The following is a 22,781-nucleotide window of genomic DNA, read 5'->3' on the forward strand; positions in this document are numbered from 1 at the left end:
TGTTAGTAACTTTTAAAAGATCGAAATACTTTTGAAAACATCTAAGATAGAATTTTTTAAAATTAGTTTATACTTTTCAAAATTTAAAAATCTAATATAACCTCATATGTTAATTAATTTTTAAATTTAAATATTTAATACTTACATTTATCTTTATTATTATATTTTTAAATTTTAAAAATTATTTTATTAAACATAATTGATATTATATATATTTATTAAAAACTATTTTTAATTTAATTTACAAAAAATAAATACTATAATTTTTAAAATATTATCTTTTAAAAATTAATTTTTATAAATTATTTTAAAAAATAAAAATTTTACCAAACTAACTCGTGATATGATCAAAATAGAGAATTGGAGCCGCCAAGGCACCGATGGCTAAGTGCGAATATTTGACCCTAAACCATGTAGCAAGTACTACATAGTAACAAATTAAATTCTATCAAAATATTATAAAATTGGAAGAGAAAAATTAAAGGTGAAAAATCATGAAACCTAATTAAATTAAAGAACTAGTGAATCATTGAGAAATTAAACTGACTTCCACCGTATGATGCTCCAATTTCGATGACGGTGGAATTCTTGGGGTGTAGTGTCCTTTTCACATGTATGATGACTTGTGCATCTACTAGTGCTTGAGCGGAATTGAAATATCCGCTTGCATTCTTCGGTGTTTCTTTTCTCGAACCAAAGTCAATTGATGTTGATGGATGAACAAAAGAATGAATTAAAGAAAATGCAGGTTGGTAAAATTTTTATTTTCTAAAAGTAATCTAAATTATTAGTTTTTGAAAGATAATTTTTTAAAAAATCATAGTATTTATTGTTGAAGAATGTTAGAGAAAGCGTGAATTTATTATTTGAAAAAATACTTAGTTTAGTCCCTGAAATTGTACTCAAATTTCAATTTAGTTCTTGAAATTTTAATTGTTTTAATTTAGTCTCTAAATTTTTTAAATTTTAATCATGTTAGTTCCTGTAGTGATTTTCGTCACAAAGTCAATTAAAAAGTTTAGGGACTAAATTAAGATAATAGAAATTTTAAAAAATAAATTTAAATATTTATTAATATATAAAATTATATTAAATTTTTTAAAATACCAAACAAAATATTAAATTTTTTAATTTCAATAATAACAAATTATCTTTAAAAAGTAATTTATTTGGATTCTTAATTTTAATTAAAAACTACAAAAATAAACATATAATCTTTTTGAATTCCAAACATACACATATTCTCTCGAAGAAAAGTTTACTAAACCAAGTAAATTTAATTTGTAAATCAAAGTATACCTCTATGTATGATATTAAAGCACTAAACGAAGCAGCGTTATCTTTGGTGCTTCATCACCTAAGTAGGCAAATATTGTAGCATTAGAATTGGCGCCGCCCCAATATTTGTGTTAATCGAAAAAATATTTTCAATTGAGATAAGTTGGTTCGAGATAGTGAAAAGGTCGATTGAGATGTGAGCTGTTGTCGAAGAGATGCACTGCACGTATAGGTATTGGTCGAAGATATCTGACACGGATTTAATTTCGAACACTCTACTAAATCGAACGGGTCTAGTTGAATAAGTATTCGAAAGGAGAAATCGAATAGTTGTTCGAATAGTAGATCAAGCAATTACATGAGTGAAGAAGTTGAGGGTTTTCATCATGCGAGAAATTTATGGGTAATGTCTATTGACAGAAGAATGGGAACGGTTACCTGAGAGTGCACGGACAAGATAATGCTATGTAATTAATAAGTGATTTTGGAAGTAGGCTATAAATATTAGAAAGTTTTAAGGAATAAAGGTTGGAACTTCGTTTCAGAAATTACTCACGCACTCTCACATCCCAGCGACTTTCTGAGTTTGCCTCGAGTCAATTATCTATAAGGTTCCTTCCATTTGTCTTTATTTTCCATTTTAAATTCCAGTAAACTTTACCTTTCAAGCAAGTTTATCTTTCAAGTCAATTTAACTTTCAAGCATCCTTTAATTTCCATGTTCAATTTACGTTTCAGTAAATTTAATTTTCAAGTTAAAGTCCTTTGATCCAATCGAAAGCACCTTTACCGCTTTGTTTAAATTTCAACACAAGCTTTCCGATTTCAGTTAATTTTCTGTTTTAAAACTTCATTTTTCATTTCTTTTACTCTTTTACAAACTTTGATTTATATTTCATTTCGATACTCGTCTAATCGAATATACTTTGATACACTTATAGAAAATTGGTACCTGCAAAAGAGGAGTTGGTTTCGCTCACAAACTATTAGAATCGAACCACCATCGATTTGCTAAAAATCGACAAAACAAATTGACACGCCCAGTGGGACAGTTTTAAAATTTAATTGTGTCAAAAATTTGTTGCTTTCAACTATTGCATTGTGCATGCAGTGTTGATATTTGGTGCATGCGATTAAGAAGTGGTAGAATTGTTACCATGTTTGATGAAGTTTCAAATGGCAATGTAGAAACAAGTAGTAATGTCCCAATAACTGCTACACAAATTTCTGCAAGTTTTATTCCACATGTAGAGTATAATTCTAGGGAGAATATTGCAGTTATTAATGCAAGTGTTGGTGGTAGTGGGCGAAATTCACGTCCTAGGATCACCTCAGTTCAGAATCAACTGCAAGTAACCGCAGGTTGGCTTCCATTTGGCCTTCCTCCTGGCTATACGCCTGCTACGGGCAGTTACACATTTCTAGTTGGATTTGAAAATGTGCCAGGTACGGTTTCTAACTAACCTTCTTTCTCATATCTCGACGTTAATCGAGATTATCAAGTGGGCTCCTCGTCGAATAATTCAAGATCGATGGCTAAGTTTTGACAATATATTGACGAAATCTATCATGATTTAGTCAACCTGTTGATTCACCAGATGACTACTATTCTGAATCCTATCCTGGCTGAGAATGAGTCAAAATATGATCGATTGGTTAAACAAGTCGAGAGAATTGCTCGAATTGTCGATTATGATGAGGGGCAGCCTATTCCCCAAGATTTGGTAGTAGACCAGGAGAACGTATGATATAATGAGGAGAATGTATTTAACAATCCTGAAAGGGAAGAAAATATCCCTTATCTCATTCGACGAGATCAAAATGCTGATGAAGTTTTGAATAGACTTCACACAGCGTGGATATCATTACCAGGTGACAAGGATTGTCGAGGATGTCCTCAATGGAATGGGTATCAACGTGGGTCTCATGCATCATCGACCATATTTTATTTCTGCTTTTCCTTCTGCAGTGCAAATGACAGAATTGCCAATGGGTGTAAAAAATTCCAAAATACTTACAAAATTTGCAGGAGATTGGAGAGTCAACCGTCGAGCATATAGCTCACTATATGGTCGAATTAGGAAATTTGGCAGATAATGAAAATTTGAGAATGAAGTTTTTTCCTGCTTCATTAACAAAAAATGCTTTCACTTGGTTTTCAAATCTGAGACCCAGTTCGATTTTAACGTGGGCACAATTGGAAAATACTTTTCATGCTCAATTTTATAGAGAAGAATTGAATGTCTCCTTGACAGATTTGCTTGCAATAGAACGAGATGATGGAGAATCGATAGATGACTATATAATTCGATTCAAAAATGCTCGCAATCGATGTTATGTGTCGGTCCCTGAAAGCGAGATTGTCAAAATAGCCATCAAAGGTCTTGGCTTGTATATGTGTCAAAAACTACTCAATATGCATATTCCTGATTTAGCCTATTTGGCTGAGAGAGTTCGACAAGTTGAAAAAATAAAAGAAGAAAAGAAGAAAGAAAGAGAAATGGTTGAATATGAGTGTGTCGAAAACAATATTCAATGATGATAAGTATTTTTGCTTTTGTCCATCTAGCAAAAAAAATCATCATAAAAAATAATATTTTCCACAACATATTTTTGAATTCTTTGAAAAGCTAATGTTTGACAAATTCGAACTTTATCAAGTTATAGGTGCATATTGGAATACTTTGGAAGGAGTTGCATACTCTGTTAAGATATGTATAAGTATGTATGTGAAAAGAAGTTCTTGAGAAGTGGTTATTGGCAGCTGTTAGATATAATTGTGGAAAAGAGAAAAAATTTTTTATTCAACTTTGAAACTCTATAAAGTTGATCAAATTTCAGATGAAAAAAAGCTTCTCTATTCACTTTGGAAATTGTGAAGTTGGAAATTTGAAAAAAAAAATTGATTATGATATTTTCGAATCATCAAATATGACAACTCTCTGACCACAATGATCCGAGAAGGAAAAGGAAAATTACCATGATTTGGGTAATATGTTGTCATACAAAAAATTCGATGAGGTATCGAAAATGAATACGGCTGAAAATATTCAACAAAATGTCGAAGATCCAATAGTTGGACAAACAGCCACTTTGCCTCAAGATGTCGAAAACAAATACTTGGGGGCATTTCTTATATCGAAGATAATTTTTCTTCGATAGATTGAAAAAAGAAAGCATCGTTGAAATATGAGATATCTTTATCCATTTTATTATCCTTGACTCTTCAAGAATGATACGATGCTTCACTAATATTTTGTCATGTACTATGTGAAAATATTTGTGAAAATTTGTACAATATATAAAGTTGATCAAATAATTATTTGGGGTCAGTTTCGAATTGGTCAAGCCATCGAAGACCAATTTTGATAAAGAAGAGTAAACTAGACACTAGGCTCAATTTTTTCAGAGTCCATAGGATAATTATTCACCTTCATTTCGTCGATCCCATGCTATTGGGGTTGGATGGATCAAGAATTGGCAAGAGTTTGGTGAATGAGAAAACGAGAGAACAGGCTCGATGTAGTTATTTTTTATTGAGGCCGTGGAAGAGATACCATTTTTCAAGATCGAATTGGTGGTAACCAAAGTGGTCGACAGTTGCGTCGTGTTCCTTCTACTTCGACCGATCGAGGTAAAGTAGTTGAAACTCCATTCCTAAAAATGGATTAACTATGTTGAGAAAAATTTTGAGGAAGAAGATGAGGAGATGACTGGTCCCATCGTTGAAAATATTGAATAATAGTGTTATATCGAAAATAATATTTTCGATAAAGATATTATTGAACTCTTTGACAAGCCAATATTCGACAAGAATAGGCTTCGATCATTCCCAAGTGCCAAATAATATTTCGATCAACCTCCAAATATATGTCAGAATTAACTTTGGATTGGAGCCAATGAGGTACTCTATTCGGTACTCTCTATTAATTGATTGACGCAAATGTGGAAATCAAAGAGACAGACTCGATGGAGGTCAGCTGATCGAAGAAGAGGTTACTGGTATCGAAGATGGTAGGCAGAAAACCGAATCGAAGGCAAAAGTTTCAATCTCTAAAGTAATTTGTTAGTTGAAAAAAGAAGTGAAGATTAACTACATAGGATTCATCGAGGATGGTCGATGAAAGAGAGGATTTTGATCGACTAAGACTCATTAAGAAAGAGTGAAGCAATCGAAGAAGTGAAAAAGTTAATAAGTGAAGATGGTTAGTGGCAGTTACAGACGGCACTCAAGGAGAGTGGGAACAATTATTCAAGGATTAACGCATATGGAAGTTATATCTGAATTTGATTAAAGACTTCTATAAATACATGAAAGATCGAAGGAACAAGGGTTGGAATCTTTTCAGAGAAAACACTCACACTCACTCACATCCCCAGCGACTTTCTAAGTCAGTCAAGAGTCTTTTTCTTTGAAGAGTTCATTCCATGTCTTTAGTTTTCATTTAAATTCCCTGCAACTTTCCTTTTCATACAATTTATCTTCTTTGCAATGTCATTTCGATTCCTTTAAATTCAGCAAATTTTACCCTTTCTAGTCTTTACCTTTTAATTTGCCCTTAAATTTTCCAAACACTTTTCCTTTCTGCAGTTTCATTTCCCTTTTTATTCAAGTCATTTAAATTTTATTGTTCATTTCAAATTTTTTCAAATCTTGGTTCCTTCTTCTCCGTCATTGTCAAAGACATAGATTTTGATGTAAATAAAACTGGTACTCACAAAGAGGAGTAGGTTTTTTCAACCAAACTTTTATCTTTCTTGTTTAATTTTAAGTTTCAGTATCTTACTTTCAACTTCAAAAGTCCTGTAATCTAATCGAAGGCATTTTACCGTTTCATTTAAATTCAATTCAATTCATTTCAATTCCAGTCAATTTATTTTCAAAGTTTATTTTGTTTATCTTTCCTATTTCTTTTATTTTTTTCGATCGAAAGAACCTTTGATGCACTTTAGAAAACTAGTACTCACAGAGGAGTATGTTTCGCTCCCAGACTATTAGATATCGGATCACCCTCAATTTGCTAAAAATTGATAAAATAAATTGGCACGCTCAGTGGGACAGTTTTAAAATCGAAGTGTGTCAAAAAGTTTATATCATTCGGTGTATGCGATTGAGAAGTGGAAAAATCATTCACATGGCTGATGAAGTGTCAAATGTGAATGGTGGTTCCTCCACCAATGATAGCATACCAGTAATTGTACAACAAGCGGACGTGACTTCACGTTCGGAAGGTGCAATTGGAAGTAAAAGCATAGCAGTTACTACTGTACAAACTGGAAATATTGGACATAATATCCATCCACGTGGTAATTTGCCACCTCCTCCAATAACTACCGGTTGGCCTCTTATGGCCTTCCTCCCAGTTATACTCCACCGGTGGGTAGTTTTGCTCCTCCAGTTCGATTTGGGAGTGTAAATGGAGGAAATAATTCTCAAAATCCACAACAACATTCCAAGTACTCTCGTGCTTATAATGTGGGCTTTACTTCAAATGCTACTAATTCGATGGCAGTATATCGACAGCAAGTAGAGGAAAGTCATCATGACTTAGTCAATTTGCTGACTCAACAGATGACCACAATTCTGAATCCAATGATGGCTGATCACGAATCGAAATTCGAATGTCTTGCTAGACAAGTCGAACGAATTGTCCGAATCATAGATTATGAGGAAGGTGAAAGGCATGATGCCAGGGGAAATAATGAAGGATTCAAAAATATTTTCCAAAATGAAAATAATGTTTTGAATAGAGAAAATCCCCATATAGTTCTCCATGGTCAAAATGCTGGTGATGTTCTAGCCAGATTACATGCTAATCATGGTGCTGAATGTTATCAAGTCACAATAATTGTGGAGGAAGTACTTAATCGAGTCAGTCTGAATGTTGGTTTTATGAATCGACCTCACTTTGTATCTGCTTTCCCTCAAGTTGTCCAGATGGCTGAAGTGCCAAGGGGGGTGAAAAATCCAAAGATAATCACAAAATTTGCAGGGGAAGTTGGGGAGTCAACCACTGGACATGTAGCTTGATATTTGGTTGAGATTGGAAATTTAGCCAATGATGAGAATTTGAAAAAGTTTTTTCCTTCTTCGTTAACGAAGAATGCGTTTACTTGGTTTTCGAATCTCAGGACAAATTCGATAACGACCTGGAATCAGTTAGAAACTGCTTTTCATGCTCAATTTTATCGAGGGGAAATGAATGTGGCATTTACTGATCTGGTTGCTTTGAAACGTGAAGATGGTGAAACCATTGATGGTTATATGATACGTTTCAAAAACGCTAGAAGTAGATGCTATGTTTCATTACCCGAGAATGAAGTTGTGAAAATAGCAATTATGCGGCTAGGGTTTTATATGCGCCAAAAGTTACTTAATGTGCATATCCCCGATTTGGCCCATTTGGCTGAAAAGGTCCGTCAGACCAAAATTATGAAAAAGGAGAAGGAGAAATATATAGGAGTGAGCAAGATCAAAGAGTAAACCTTTTACTCGAAAAGAAAAAGTTGCTTATGTAACTATGGAGTCCTCCGAGGAGGAACTCAATTTCGAGGCAGAAATGGATTTGGCTGAACTTAAGAAGGGCCATCCATATGTTCGTTCTTTACTGAAAAAGCTTCCTAGTAATGAAAAGTCGAATGATTCAAAACTAAAAAGTGGAAAGAAATATAGTTTTGTTATTTCAAAATCTGATCAGATTTTCGATGTGTTGCCCAAAGATAAACAGTTAATTCTGCCTGATGGTAGAACTTTACTTTCGGTGAAAGATTTGATAGAGAAACCTTATTGTAAATTTCACCAAGCAACCAGTCATTCGACTAATAGTTGTGTTCGTTTTAGGGAGTTAATTCAGGAAGCTATAATGGAGGGACGATTGAAGTTTGATGATGGCATAAAGGAGATGAAGGTTGATATTGATCCCTTCGATGCTGATGCCAGCTTTGTTGAACCGTGTTTTGAAGTGAATATGGTTGGCATGTCTTACGACTTTGACGTGGCTCTTGATGATTTTGAGTCACAAGTTCGATCCGTGTACCCTCGAGTAGGAGATGGCTTGCTCGATTTCTTGGTATAACAGAAGATTAAAGACCGGAATGTATCTCTGTGTCCATGGTGTAATGCTATTTTTTATGCTAAAGCTGTAGCAATCTTTGAAAAAGAAAGAATGAAGAAGGAGCTAGCTCATAGAGAAGAGCAGGCTCGACAAAGGCAGCTAGTCAGGTGTATGGAGGGTCAGAGTTCTAAGACCCCTCAACAAAATGTGGTTTCACCTTTGAGCCAATCTCAGGCTATAGGTGTTCAATGGATTCGGAACTGTCAAGAGTTCCAGAAGCGGGATGCTCTTTATCAACGTAACCCACAGTGGGGACATCGGGGACCTCCTCGAAACCAATATCCCCACTATCATGGTCGAACTAGAGGATATCCAAGAGGTAGAGGAGGAAGAAGAAACTTCAATCAAAATAAGAAGCCTCAGGCAGAAGTAAGCAAGGGGGCAACGCCTTCCGTACATTCCCGAATTGTCTTTCCTTCTGATGGAGAGACGTGTCCAAAGGGAATTCCATCTCCTATAAAGATGGAAAAAGGTAAAACAGTGGCTCAGTCTTCAGGGATCGACAAAGGCAAGGAGGTTGATGTCGATGAAGAATATTTCAAAGAAGGGGATGATGATATGATTGGAATAATTTCAATTATTCCAACTAAGTATCTGGGGTAATATGAAGGTGACCCAGAGGAAGATTATGATATGGAGGATGAGGAAGCTTTTTCCTTCATCCGAATTGAAGATGAGCCGGGATATTTTCTTTGGCCTACTGAAAACAAATGTCTCATCTCTGCCCACTCCATATAACCACTACTTTGAGTGGGATCAAAATAAATAAAGTCCTAATTGATGGTGTGGCGGCAATCAGTCTATTGCCAGAAAGGATGTTGATGAAAGTTGGAAAACATCCTGATGACTTAATCCCCACAAACATTGCTGTAACCGACTTCAGTGGGACTTCGACTCCAGCAAAAGGTCTGGTCACTCTGAGTGTTAAGGTTGGATCATTTGAACAAAATACTGTGTTCGTGGTGGTTTCATCAAAAGCAAGTTATAATGCTTTGTTAGGGCGAGATTGAATCCATGGTGTGGGGGCTGTACCTTCTACTATGCACCAAAGTGTTCTTCTTTGGACGAAGGATGGCAAGCCTGAAGTCATTAAGGCAGATTCGAACCTTTATGTCGAACAGTTGCATATTGATTTTAGAATGTATAATCCTAAGTTGAAGCCTTTGAATGTTGACAAGACACTGAACCCTTATAATTGTGAAGGTTGTTACTTGTCCTCGGAAGGTTTGTTAGTGAAGTTGTGCTACCCAGAGTTGGACTTTACTCCAACTGGTTGGGATTGTCTCTCTTGAAGATCTCTTGAACAGTTGCCCTATGGACCAGGTTGAGGGAGCTTCTGATTACCTGGTAACTTTGCACAATTATTTAAATAGTTTTCTTCTTGTGGAAAATAAAGATGGTTCTTCTGACGAAGTAGAATCACGGGTTAGAAGTACTTTTAATAGTAATTGTGTTAACTCGATATCTCTAGTCGAGTTTAGTCTTAGTTTACATGTTCCTTCTTTATGTAATGAAAGTGATGCTACAAGCCAAATTGCTGATTTAATAGCAGAGGCACATTGTGTTGAAAATCGAAGTAATTTTAATTTAATAAATAATCAAGTTCGTCCAATTCCCAATGAATCTGTTAATTTTTCTTTTGATTGCATCTATGATCTAGAGCCTTTGGGTTTCGAAAGATATTCAGTAAAAGATGATGATCATTTCAAAAGGTTTGAATCTTAAGATCCCTTAGAAGAAATTAATCTAGGGACTTTTGATGATGTTCGAATTACATATATTTGTAAAGATCTTGTTGATCCTTTTCGAACAGAACTTTTTCATCTTTTACATGAATTTAAAGATTGTTTTGCTTGGGATTATCATGAGATGCCTCGTCTCGATCGTTCTCTTGTAGAGCATCGATTAGCATTGAAACCAAATGCTTGACCTGTAAAGCAAATCCCTCGTCGCTTTGCTCCAGAAATCAATCAAAAGATTAAAGAGGAAATCGAATGCTTAATTAAAGCGAAATTTATTTGAACTGCACGATATGTAGAATGAGTTTCGAATATTGTTCCTGTAATGAAGAAAAATGGGAAGTTAAGAGTATGCATTGATTTTCGAGACTTGAATAATGCTACTCCAAAGGATGAATATTTTATGCCAATTGCAGATATGTTGATCGATTCTGCGGCAGGAAATGAAATTTTAAGTTTTATAGATGGTTATTCAGGATATAACCAAATCTTCATTGCAGAAGATGATGTGTCCAAAACTGCCTTTCGTTGTCCTGGGGCTTTAGGTACTTATGAATGAGTAGTTATGCCCTTTAGTTTGAAAAATGCTGGTGCTACTTATCAACGGGCAATGAATGCTATATTTCATGAGTTTATTGGAAAATTTATGGAGGTGTATATCGATAACGTCATGGTTAAATCAATTTCGGTGAATCAACATATTGATCATCTAAGAAAAGCATTCGTGACCATGAGGAAGAAGGGATTAAAAATGAACCCTTTAAAATGTGCTTTTGGGGTTTTGGTTTGGAACTTCCTAGGTTTTGTTGTTCATAAAAAAGGAATTGCAATTGATAAAAATAAGGCAGATGCAATTTTGACGTTATCTGCACCCAGATCGAAAAAAGAAGTGCAATCCTTCCTAGGAAAGGTGAATTATCTCAGAAGATTCATTTCGAATCTTTCTGATTGAACTCGAGTGTTTGCACCTTTAGTGAAGTTAAAGAATAACTCACAGTTCGAATGGACAGATGAGCATCAGTCAGCATTGGATTCGATTAAGGCTTATTTATCTAAAGCTCCGATCATGGCAAACGTTCGCCCACATGAGCCCTTAAAATTGTATGTTGCGGCGTCTATAAACACAATTGGGTGTATGTTAGCCCAAGATGATGAAAATGGGCATGAACGGGCTGTTTATTACTTTAGTCGGGTTTTAACTGACATCGAGACAAGGTATTCCCCGATAGAGAAGTTATGTTTGTCTTTATACTATGCCTGTATGAAATTAAAATGTTATATGGTGGCTAAATCGATGAAAGTTATAGCACAAATTGATATCATCAAATATATGTTGAGTTTCCCAATGTTACAGGGACGTTTAGGGAAATGGATGCTAGCTTTGACTGAGTTTGATTTACAATACGTCCCGGCCAAAGCTGTGAAAGGTCAGGTCATTGCTGATTTTCTTGTTGATAATTCGAATAATTTGAATGACTAGGGGACAAATGTAATCAACATTGAAGTCGACTATTGGAAGTTATATTTTGATGGATCGAAGCATAAAGATGGTGCAGGGGTTTGAATTCTTATTATCTCACCAGAGGAGATTCCATCTGAATTCTTGTTTGAATTACAATATCCTTGCTCGAATAATGTGGCAGAGTACGAAGCTTTGATTCTGGGTCTCGAAATATTAATTAGTAAATAGGCTTTCGAAGTCCAGATATTAGGGAATTTGGTGCATAATTTCTATAACCACAAACTAACCGGCAAGTGTACCGAGTCGTACCAAGTAATACCTCAGGTGAGTGAGGGTCAATTCCACGATTATTGATGGATCAATCAACAACAATTGAGCGATAGACTTATTCAGGCAAACAGAAAGTAATGTTTGGGAATTTAAAAGACATTAAACAATATAAAGAATATTGAAGAAGGGCAAGTAAATAAATTGGGAATAAAATATGGAGAAGATAGTTAAGGTTTCAGAGTTATCTATTTTTCTGGATTAACTTTTCTTACTAACTATTTTAATTATGCAGGATTTAATTCATGTCAAACTATGTGTGACTAGACCCTAATTCTTTAGACCTTTCTAGTCTCCTCTAAAATTCATCAACTGCCAATTCCTTGGTCAATTAATTCCAATTAGAGGGTGAAGTTCAAATTCCAGTTTATATGCCACAAAAACTCTAATTACCTAAATATAAAAGGATTATATGTCACGTATCCCGTTAAGTCCAGATAATTAGAAGTTTAGGAGAAATTGTTTTCAAGCTGTTGTTCAATTAAAGAGCTTTTCCAAGTTATACAAGAACTCAATTAGAAAGAGGGTCATACTTCCGTTCCACCCAAATTCATAAAATAAAGAACGAAAACAATTATTGAATTATAAATCAATACATAAATTAAAATAGAAAAAGCAATAGAATCAATCCATACAAATAGACAGAGCTCCTAACCTTAACTATAGAGGTTTAGTTGCTCATGGTTCAGAGAAGAAAACTAGGATTCAGGTAAACTGTAAAAAATACGGAATGTAAATTGGAATAGAATCCCCCTTTAGGGAAGAAAAGTTTCTTCCTTTTATATCTAATCCTAATAATTTAAAATCTAATTTCTAAAACTAAAATAATATCTTTTCCTCAAATTAAGATTTGAATTTAAATCAGAATTAATTAGATAATCAGTAAGTCTTCAGTTGATGGATGGGGACCACTTGTCTCGTCCATTCTGCAGCTTCTAATCTGTGTTTTCTAGGCTGGAAACTGGGTCAAAACAGCCTCGAAATCGCCCCCAGCGCTTTTCTGCGTTTTCTGCACGTGGCGCATGTCATGCGTACGCATCAGTCACGCGTACGTGTCGATGGTCTTTTTCGTGTGTCACGCGTACGCGTCGGTTATGCGCATGCGTCGCTGTGCAAATCTTCAAATCACGCGTACGCATCAGTCAAGCGCATGCGTCGCCATGGAAAGCTCTAAATCATGCACACGTGTCAGGTATGCGCACGCGTCGCTCCTCGTTGTCAACTCCTTTAATTCTTGTGCTACAGAAACTCCATCAAATCCAGCCGAATGCTACCTAAAATAAACAAAATTGTACAAGACTCAAAGTAGCATCCATATTGGCTAAAGGATAATTTAATTCTTTATTAAACTCAATAAATTAGATGTAAATTCACTAGGAAAAGATAAGAAAGATGCTCACGCATCACAACACCAAACTTAAATTGTTGCTTGTCCTCAAGCAACCAAAACTAATATAGGCTTAGGATGTGAATTTGTATGAGAATGAGAGTTCGATTAAGCTCATGTCTCTTCTTATAGTGGGGTTTACAATTGCAATCTTGAATAGTTTTGGCATCTCACTCTCCTTTGAATTAGAAGGATGTCACTGTCATTTGGAATTGGAATCCGGATAATATTATGAATTCTCTGATCTTTTGTAACTCAATTTAACCCTTGAACACATCAATTTTTCTTTGATTCTCTTTTTATTTTTTTCTCTTTTTTTTCTTTGGTGCTTTTCACCTTGAGCCTAGCCGTGACTTTAAATGTTTTGTCTCAAGCTTTGCTTGACACAGAAACACCACAAGCACTTAACTGGGGAACTCTCTTTGAGTTCTAATTTTTTTCTTTCAGTTACTCCCAAACAGTGGTGCTCAAAGCCTTTAGAATACTCTGTTGATTGCAATTGATCTCAACTCTAAATATTTTGTCTCAAGGATTACTTGACACAGAAACACCACAAGCATGTGACTAAGGAAATAACTCTTTGAACTTTTAATCATGTCTGACCTCCCTAGACATTGATGCTCAGAGCCTTGGACCTTGCTTTTATTTTTCTTTTGCTGTTTGTTTTGCTTCAAGGATTAAACTTTCATTAATTTCAGAGAAATCATAATAATTTTCTAAATTCTTGTTCCTTATACATCAACATCCTTTGATTCAATTTCAACTATGCACTGTTCATATCATGCATTCAGAGTTACAATTTCTCATTCTTTTTGATTTCAAGCTCAGTGGGTAATACATGAGACATCTTTCAGAATTAAAGCAAATTAACAGAAAACTAAACTCAAATCTAGGAATCTAACTAATAAAGGATCATGCAACAAACAAGACAAAATAGTAGAAAATCGGAACATAACATAGTGAAAGCGGGAAGGAATATAGAATGAGAGGAACTCAACCACCTCAGTCATTCTAGCAGTCATTTTATTCTTCAGGTTGTGCTCCTCCATGAGAATGATTCGCCTCTCTCTGGTGCCATAAAATAAACAGAAAACCCATAAGCAAAGCGTCAACACCAAACTTAAAGGTTTGCTTGTCCTCAAGCAAAGAAGAATTGAAAACAAACACAAATAGTAAGATGAAAGAAGAATAAAAGGATAAAAGAACAAGAGAGAATTAGGATTGGGAGAGAGAGAAAGAAAATTAAAACTGGACGGCGAATAAGTGTAATTGTGCAGCACAGGCGACGCGTACGCGTACGGCACGCGTACGCGTGGGGCGCAAAAATTTTATAATGATGCGTGCACAACTCTCTGTTCGTGTGGCTTGGGAACCCAGATTTTTCATACGACGCGTGCGCGTCATGCACGCGCACGCGTGGATGGCCATTTGTGCAAATGATTCGCACGCGTCAGGGACGCGTACGCGTGATCATGTTTTGTCCTTCTAGCACACTTCTAGCCCCAAGCCAGCACAACTCTCTGCCCAGACACTCATTGACGCCGATTTGTGAGGTCACGCGTAAGCGTCAGTGACATGCACGCGTGAATGGCTAAAATCGCAAACGACGCGCACACGTACGCGTGGGCTTGTTTGTGCGAAATACATAGTTTCAGCGCCACACCAGCTCAACTCTCTGTTCAATTTTATTTTTCACGCACACACATATGACGCGTACCCGTCAGCGACGCTTGCGCGTCGTGTGCTCTTTTTTTTTTTCCGCCTGAGGTGTTCGGTTCCTGTGATAAAATAGCTGCATGATCAGAGAAACAGTAAAAACTCAATAAAAAATAAACAAGTAAGAAAACTACTACTACGAAAAGTACTAAGGATACAAAATTATCGGGTTGCCTCCCGACAAGCGCTTCTTTAACGTCACTAGCTTGACGGTCAGTTCTGCTAATTCAGCAGATGAGTGGACCTCTGGCGATCAATCTCGCCTCCCAGATAGTGCTTCAACCTCTGGCCATTCACTGTATAATTTTTGTCAGAATTCTCTTCCTGTATTTCCACATGACCATATGGTGAAGCTCTGGTAACCGCAAACGGGCCTGACCACCAGGATTTCAGCTTCCCGGGAAAGAATTTGAGCCTTGAATTATATAGAAGCACTCTCTGTCCTGGCTCAAAGACTCTGATGGCAATCTTCTTGTCATGTAGTAGCTTAGTTCTCTCCTTATAGAGCTTGGCATTCTCATAAGCTGAATATCTGAATTCATCAAGCTTATTCAACTGAAGCATTTGTTTTATTCCTGCAGCTTCTGAATCAAGATTCAGATATCTGATTGCCCAGAAGGCTTTGTGCTCCAGCTCAACTGGCAGGTGACAGGCTTTGCCATAGACCAACTGATAAAGGGACATGCCAATGGGAGTCTTGTACGTTGTCTGGTATGCCCAGAGAGCATCATCAAGCTTCCTAGACCAGTCCTTTCTTGAAACACTGACGGTCTTCTCTAGAATCCTTTTAATTTCCCTATTGGAAACTTCAACCTATCCACTTGTCTGAGGGTGATAGGGAGTTGCCACTTTATGACGGACTCCATATCTCGGCAGAAGAGAGTCTAGCTGTCTGTTACAAAAGTGACTGCTGGTACACAAAATCGTGATCGCACACTTTTCACACAACTCCGTGCAGCTGACCAGCAAGTGCACTGGGTCGTCCAAGTAATACCTTACGTGAGTATGGGTCGATCCCACGGAGATTGTCGGCTTGAAGCAAGCTATGGTCATCCTTGTAAATCTTAGTCAGGCGGATTCTAATGGTTATGGAATTTTGGTAATTAAAATATAATTAAAACAGAAAATAAGATAGAAATACTTATGTAATTCATTGGTGGGATTATGATAAGCGTATGAAGATGCTTTGTTCCTTCTGAACCTCTGCTTTCCTATTGCCTTCATCCAATCATTCATACTCCTTTCCATGGCAAGCTGTATGTTGGGGGATCACCGTTGTCAATAGCTACCGTCCGTCCTCTCAGTGAAAATGGTCCAAATGCGCTGTCACCGCACGGCTAATCATCTGTCGGTTTTCACTCATGTTGGAATAGAATCCATTGATCCTTTTGCATCCGTCACTACGCCCAACACTCGCGAGTTTGAAGCTCGTCACAGTCATTCCATCACAGATCGTACTCGGAATACCACAGACAAGGTTTAGACTTTTCGGATCTCAAGAATGCTACCAATTGATTCTAGCTTATACCACGAAGACTCTGATCTCATGGAATAGAAGGCTCTGTTGTCAGGAGAGGCAACCATGCGTTGTGAACCAGGAGGCTAAGAGATATGCATTCAAGCTTGTTTTCATGTAGAACGGAAGTGGTTGTCAAGCACGCGTTCATAAGTGAGAATGGTAATGAGTGTCACATAATCATCACATTCATCATGTTAAAGTGCGAATGGATATCTTAGAATAAGAATAAGCTTGAATTGAATAGAAAACAATAGTAATTTGCATTAATTCATGAAGAACAGCAGAACTCCACACCTTAATCTATGGGGTGTAGAAACTCCACCGTTGAACATACATAAGTGAAAATAGGGTAGACATGGCTGAGTGGCCAGCCTCCCATGGAGGTCTCAGAATATAAAAGTTACATAATGTGTTCTAGAGATGAAAATACAATAGTAAAAGGTCCTATTTATAATGAACTAGTGACTTAGGGTTTACAGAAATGAGTAAATGATGCAGAAATTCACTTCTGGGGCCCACTTGGTGTGTGCCTGGGCTAAACATTGAAGCTTTTTAGTGCTTGGGTTGTTCCTGGAGTTAAACGCCAGCTTTTGTGCCAGTTTGGGCGTTTAACTCCAATTCTAGTGCCAGTTTGGGCGTTTTACGCCAAATATTTTAGGCTGATTTTGAACGCCAGTTTGGACCATCAAATCTCGAAAAAAGTATGGACTATTATATATTGCTGGAAAGTCCAGGATATCTACTTTTCAACGCAATTGAGAGCGCACCAATTGGGCTTCTCTAGCTCCAGAAAATCTACTTCGAGTTCAGAGAGGTCAGAATCCAACAGCATCTGCAGTCCTTTTTCAGCCTCTGAATCAGATTTTTGCTCAAGTCCCTCAATTTCAGGCAGAAAATACTTGAAATCACAGAAAAACACATAAACTCATAGTAAAGTCCAAAAATATGATTTTTATTTAAAAAATAATGAAAACATAATAAAAATTAACTAAATCATACTAAAAACTATCTAAAAACAATACCAAAAAGCGTATAAATTATCCGCTCATCACAACACCAAACTTAAATTGTTGCTTGTCCCCAAGCAACTAAAAACAAAATAGGATAAAAAGAAGAGAATATACAATAAATTCCAAAAACATCTATGAAGATCAATTTTAATTAGATGAGCGGGGCTCTTAGCTTTTTGCTTCTGAACAGTTTTGGCATCTCACTTTATCCTTTGAAGTTCAGAATGATTGGCATCTATAGGAACTCAGAATTCAGATAGTGTTATTGATTCTCCTAGTTCAGTATGTTATTCTTGAACACAACTACTTTATGAGTCTTGACCGTGACCCTAAGCATTTTGTTTTCCAGTATTACCACCAGATATATAAATGCCACAGACACATAACTGGGTGAACCTTTTCAGATTGTGACTCAGCTTTGCTAGAGTCCCCACTTAGAGGTGTCCAAAGCTCTTAAGCACACTCTTTTGCTTTAGACCACGACTTTAACCGCTCAGTCTCAAGCTTTTCACTTGACACCTTCACGCCACAAGCACATGGTTAGGGACAGCTTGGTTTAGCCGCTTAGGCCAGGATTTTATTCCTTTAGGCCCTCCTATCCATTAATGCTCAAAGTCTTGGATCCTCTTTACCCTTGCCTTTTGGTTTAAAGGGTTACTGGCTTTTTCTGCTTGCTTGTTCTTTTTCTTTTATTTTTTTGCCATTTTTTTCACTGCTCTTTCTTGCTTCAAGAATCAATTTTATGATTTTTCACATTATCAACAACATTTCTCTTTTTTCATTATTCTTTCAAGAGCCAACAATTTTAACATTCATAAACAACAAATTCAAAAATATGCACTGTTCAAGCATTCATTCAGAAAACAAAAAGTATTGCCACCACATCAAAATAATTAAACTACTTTAAAATTTGAAATTCATGTACTTCTTGTTCTTTTGCAATTAAAAACATTTTTCATTTAAGAAAGGTGATAGATTCATAGGACATTCATAGCTTTAAGGCATAGACACTAAGACACTAATGATCATGTAGTAAAGACACAAACATAGATAGAACATAAAGCATAATTCTCAAAAAACAGAAAAATAAGAACAAGGAAATTAAAGAACGGGTCCACCTTAGTGATGGCGGCTAGTTCTTCCTCTTGAAGATCCAATGGAACGCTTGAGCTCCTCTATGTCTCTTCCTTGCCTTTGTTGCTCCTCCCTCGTGGCTCTTTGGTCTTCTCTAATTTCATGAAGGAGAATGGAATGCTTTTGGTGCTCCACCCTTAGTTGTCCCATGTTGGAACTTAATTCTCCTAGGGAGGTGTTAATTTGCTCCCAATAATTTTGTGGAGGGAAGTGCATCCCTTGAGGCATCTCAGGGATTTCATGATGAGGAATTTCCTCATGCTCTTGTTGAGGTCCATGAGTGGGCTCTCTTGCTTGCTCCATTCTTTTCTTAGTGATGGGCTTGTCCTCATCAATGAGGATGTCTTCCTCTATGTCAATTCCAGCTGAATTGCAGAGGTGACAAATGAGATGAGGGAAGGCTAACCTTGCCAAAGTAGAGGACTTGTCTGCCACCTTGTAGAGTTCTAGGGATATAACCTCATGAACTTCTACTTCCTCTCCATTCATGATGCCATGGATCATGATAGCCCGGTCTATAGTAACTTCAGACCGGTTGCTAGTGGGAATGATTGAGCGTTGGATGAACTCCAACCATCCCCTAGCCATTGGCTTGAGGTCAAGCCTTCTTAGTTGAACCGGCTTCCCTCTTGAATCTCTCTTCCATTGAGCGCCTTCCACACAAATGTCCATAAGGACTTGGTTCAACCTTTGATCAAAGTTGACCCTTCTAGTGTAGGGGCATGCATCTTCTTGCATCATTGGCAAGTTGAATGCCAACCTTACATTTTTCGGACTGAAATCTAAGTATTTTCCTCGGACCATTGTAAGCCAATTCTTTGGGTCCGGGTTCACACTTTGATCATGGTTTTTGGTGATCCATGCATTAGCATAGAATTCTTGAACTATTAAGATCCCGACTTGTTGAATGGGGTTGTGAGAATTTCCCAACCTCTTCTTCAAATCTCAAGTCGGATCTCCAGATATTCACTCTTTTTAAGCTTGAAAGGGACCTCAGGGATCACCTTCTTCTTGGCCACAACTTCATAGAAGTGGTCTTGATGGACCTTTGAGATGAATCTCTCCATCTCCCATGACTCGGAGGTGGAAGCTTTTATCTTCCCTTTTTGGCATTAAACGCCAGCTTGTTGCCCTTTTCTGGCGTTAAACGCCAGTCTGGTGTCCTTTTCTGGCTTAAGGCAGTGTTTGGTTGTTGTCTCAAAAAAATAGAGACATAGACACAAAGACACAAATACACATGAACACAAAGATACACAAATTTTATAGTATGTTTGGTGATAATACACAAGACACATGTATTTAATTCAAAAGTCCATTTTATCCCCAAACTAAAACAACTCAAGTGTTAAAAGATAAAGGACAATGGTTGGAATTTTAAAAAATATTAGGATAGAATTGGAAAAATCTGTGTCTCATGAGTTGTGTCTTAGTGTCATAGCTTGAAAGAGATACACTAAATACATGTCTTTTATGTGCATCTGTGTGTAACCGTGTCTTTTAAAATTTTATGTCTCAGCAAACAAACGGTGTACACGTACCACCGTGTCCATGTCTCTGATGGACATGGACATTAACCAAACGGAGCCTAAATGCCCAGAATGGTGCCAGACTGGGCGTTTAACGCCCATTCTGCTACCTAAACGCCAGTAAGATCATCCTCCAGGGTGTGCTATTTTTAATGCTATTTTTCATTCTATTTTTTCTTTTTTAATTATTTTTGTGACTCCACATGATCATTATGCTAAAGAAAACATAAAATAACAATAGAAATATAACATAGATAAGTAAAAATTGGGTTGCCTCCCAACAAGCGCTTCTTTAATGTCAATAGCTTGATAGTGGGCTCTCATGGAGCCTCACAGATTCTCAGAGCATGATGATGGCCTCCCAACACCAAACTTAGAGTTTGAATGTGGGGGCTCTGTTTGACTCTGCATTAAGAGAAGCTTGTCATGCTTCTTCTCCATGTGTGCATAAGGAGATCTTTGAGCCTTAAACACAAGGCAGTCCTCATTCACTTGAATGACCAGCTCTCCTTTGTCAACATCAATTACAACTTTTGCTGTGGCTAGGAAGGGTCTGCCAAGGATGATGGATTCATCTTTATTCTTTCCAGTGTCCAGGATTATGAAGTCAGCAGGGATGTAAAGGCCTTCAACCTTCACCAATACATCCTCTACAAGTCCATAAGCATGTTTCCTTGAATTGTCTGCCATCTCTAGTGAGATTCTTGCAGCTTGCACCTCAAAGATCCATAATTTCTCCTTTACAGAGATGGGCATGAGGTTTATACTTGACCCTAGGTCACACAGAGCCTTCTCAAAGGTCATGGTGCCTAAGGTACAAGGTATTAAGAATTTTCCGGGGTCCGGTTTCTTCTGAGGTAATTTCTACGTAACCAAGGTATTCAGTTCATTGATGAGCAATGGAGGTTCATCTTCCCAGGTCTCATTACCAAATAACTTGGCATTCAGCTTCACGATTGCTCCAAGGTACTTAGCAACTTGCTCTTCAGCAATATCTTCATCCTCTTCAGAGGAAGAATACTCATCAGAGCTCATGAATGGCAGAAGTAGGTTCAGTGAAATCTCTATGGTCTCTATATGAGCCTCAGATTCCTTTGGTTCCTCATTAAGAAACTCCTTGGAGGCCAGTGGACGTCCATTGAGGTCTTCCTCAGTGGAAATCACTGCCTTTCCCTCCTCTATGCATTCGACCATGTGGGACGTGTTTATGGCCTTGCATTCTCTCTTGGGATTCTCTTTTGTATTGCTTGGGAGAGCACTAGGAGGGAGTTCAGTAACTTTCTTACTCAGCTGACCCACTGATGTGGCGGAAATTGGCGGATTAAGAAATTAATATAAGAGATGCGTTGCAAGTACAGTTCTCAATCAACAAAAATCCGCTTATCAATTTAGAAAGGTTGTCACAAAATTAGAATTAAAATATTGGGAGTATAAATCCCAGGTCGTCTCCCAATGAGTTGCAGAAAGATGTGCTATTTTATTAATCAGATGTTTTCCAAAAGGGTTTGAGTTTGATAGACAGGAAATTAAATCAGAGAAATTATGTAATTTAAATAAAAACCTTGATCGGAAGTAGATTAGTCGGAAGTCCTATCCTTGTTGGAGTTCTCCCAAGATTAATTGATAATTGAATATTGTTCTGCTCAGTCACCCTTTACCAGATAAAGGAAAGTCAAGCAAGTTGGAAGTCAGTTTCTACTCACAAGTTCTAATCCTCTCCCTTGGGAAGGACTAGTGTCAGTGACTAGAGGGCGACCCAACGATAAATCCAATTATAATTTTACTCTTGAGCATTCCAACTCAAGGTCCTCCTTTCAACCAACTCCCAATCAAGTTATGGAACTACTCACTCATTATGATTGTAAACTTTTGGTGCACGAAATTGTGATGTCCAGGCTCGAACAATCCCTGGTAATGGCTCCAAAGCTTGGTGCTCTGATCTTAATTCATAATTGTCACAACTTCGATACAACTAACCAGCAAGTGCACTGGGTCGTCCAAGTAATACCTTACGTAAGGGTCGAATCCCACGGAGATTGTTGGTATGAAGCAAGCTATGGTCACCTTGTAAATCTCAGTCAGGTGGATATAAAGTGATAATGTTGTTTTCGAATATTATATAATAAGATAGGGATAGAGATACTTATGTAATTCATTGGTGAGAATTTCAGATAAGCGAATGGAGATGCTTTTCGTTCCTTTGAACCTCTGCTTTCCTGCTATCTTCATCCAATCGGTCTTACTCCTTTCCATGGCTGGCTGTATGCAAGGGCATCACCGTTGTCAGTGGCTACATCCCCTCCTCTCAGTGAATAATATGCTCACACACCCTGTCACGGCACGGCTATTCATCTGTCGGTTCTCGATCAGGCTGGAATAGGATTCACCCTCCTTTTGCGTCTGTTACTAACGCCCAGCACTCGCGAGTTTGAAGCTCGTCACAGTCATTCAATCATTGAATCCTACTCAGAATACCACAGACAAGGTTTAGACCTTCCGGATTCTCTTGAATGCCGCCATCATTCTAGCTTACGCCACGAAGATTCTGGTTAGGAGATCTAAGAGATA

Source organism: Arachis ipaensis, chromosome B06, assembly GCF_000816755.2.
Source record: "Arachis ipaensis cultivar K30076 chromosome B06, Araip1.1, whole genome shotgun sequence".
Classification (NCBI taxonomy): domain Eukaryota; kingdom Viridiplantae; phylum Streptophyta; class Magnoliopsida; order Fabales; family Fabaceae; genus Arachis; species Arachis ipaensis.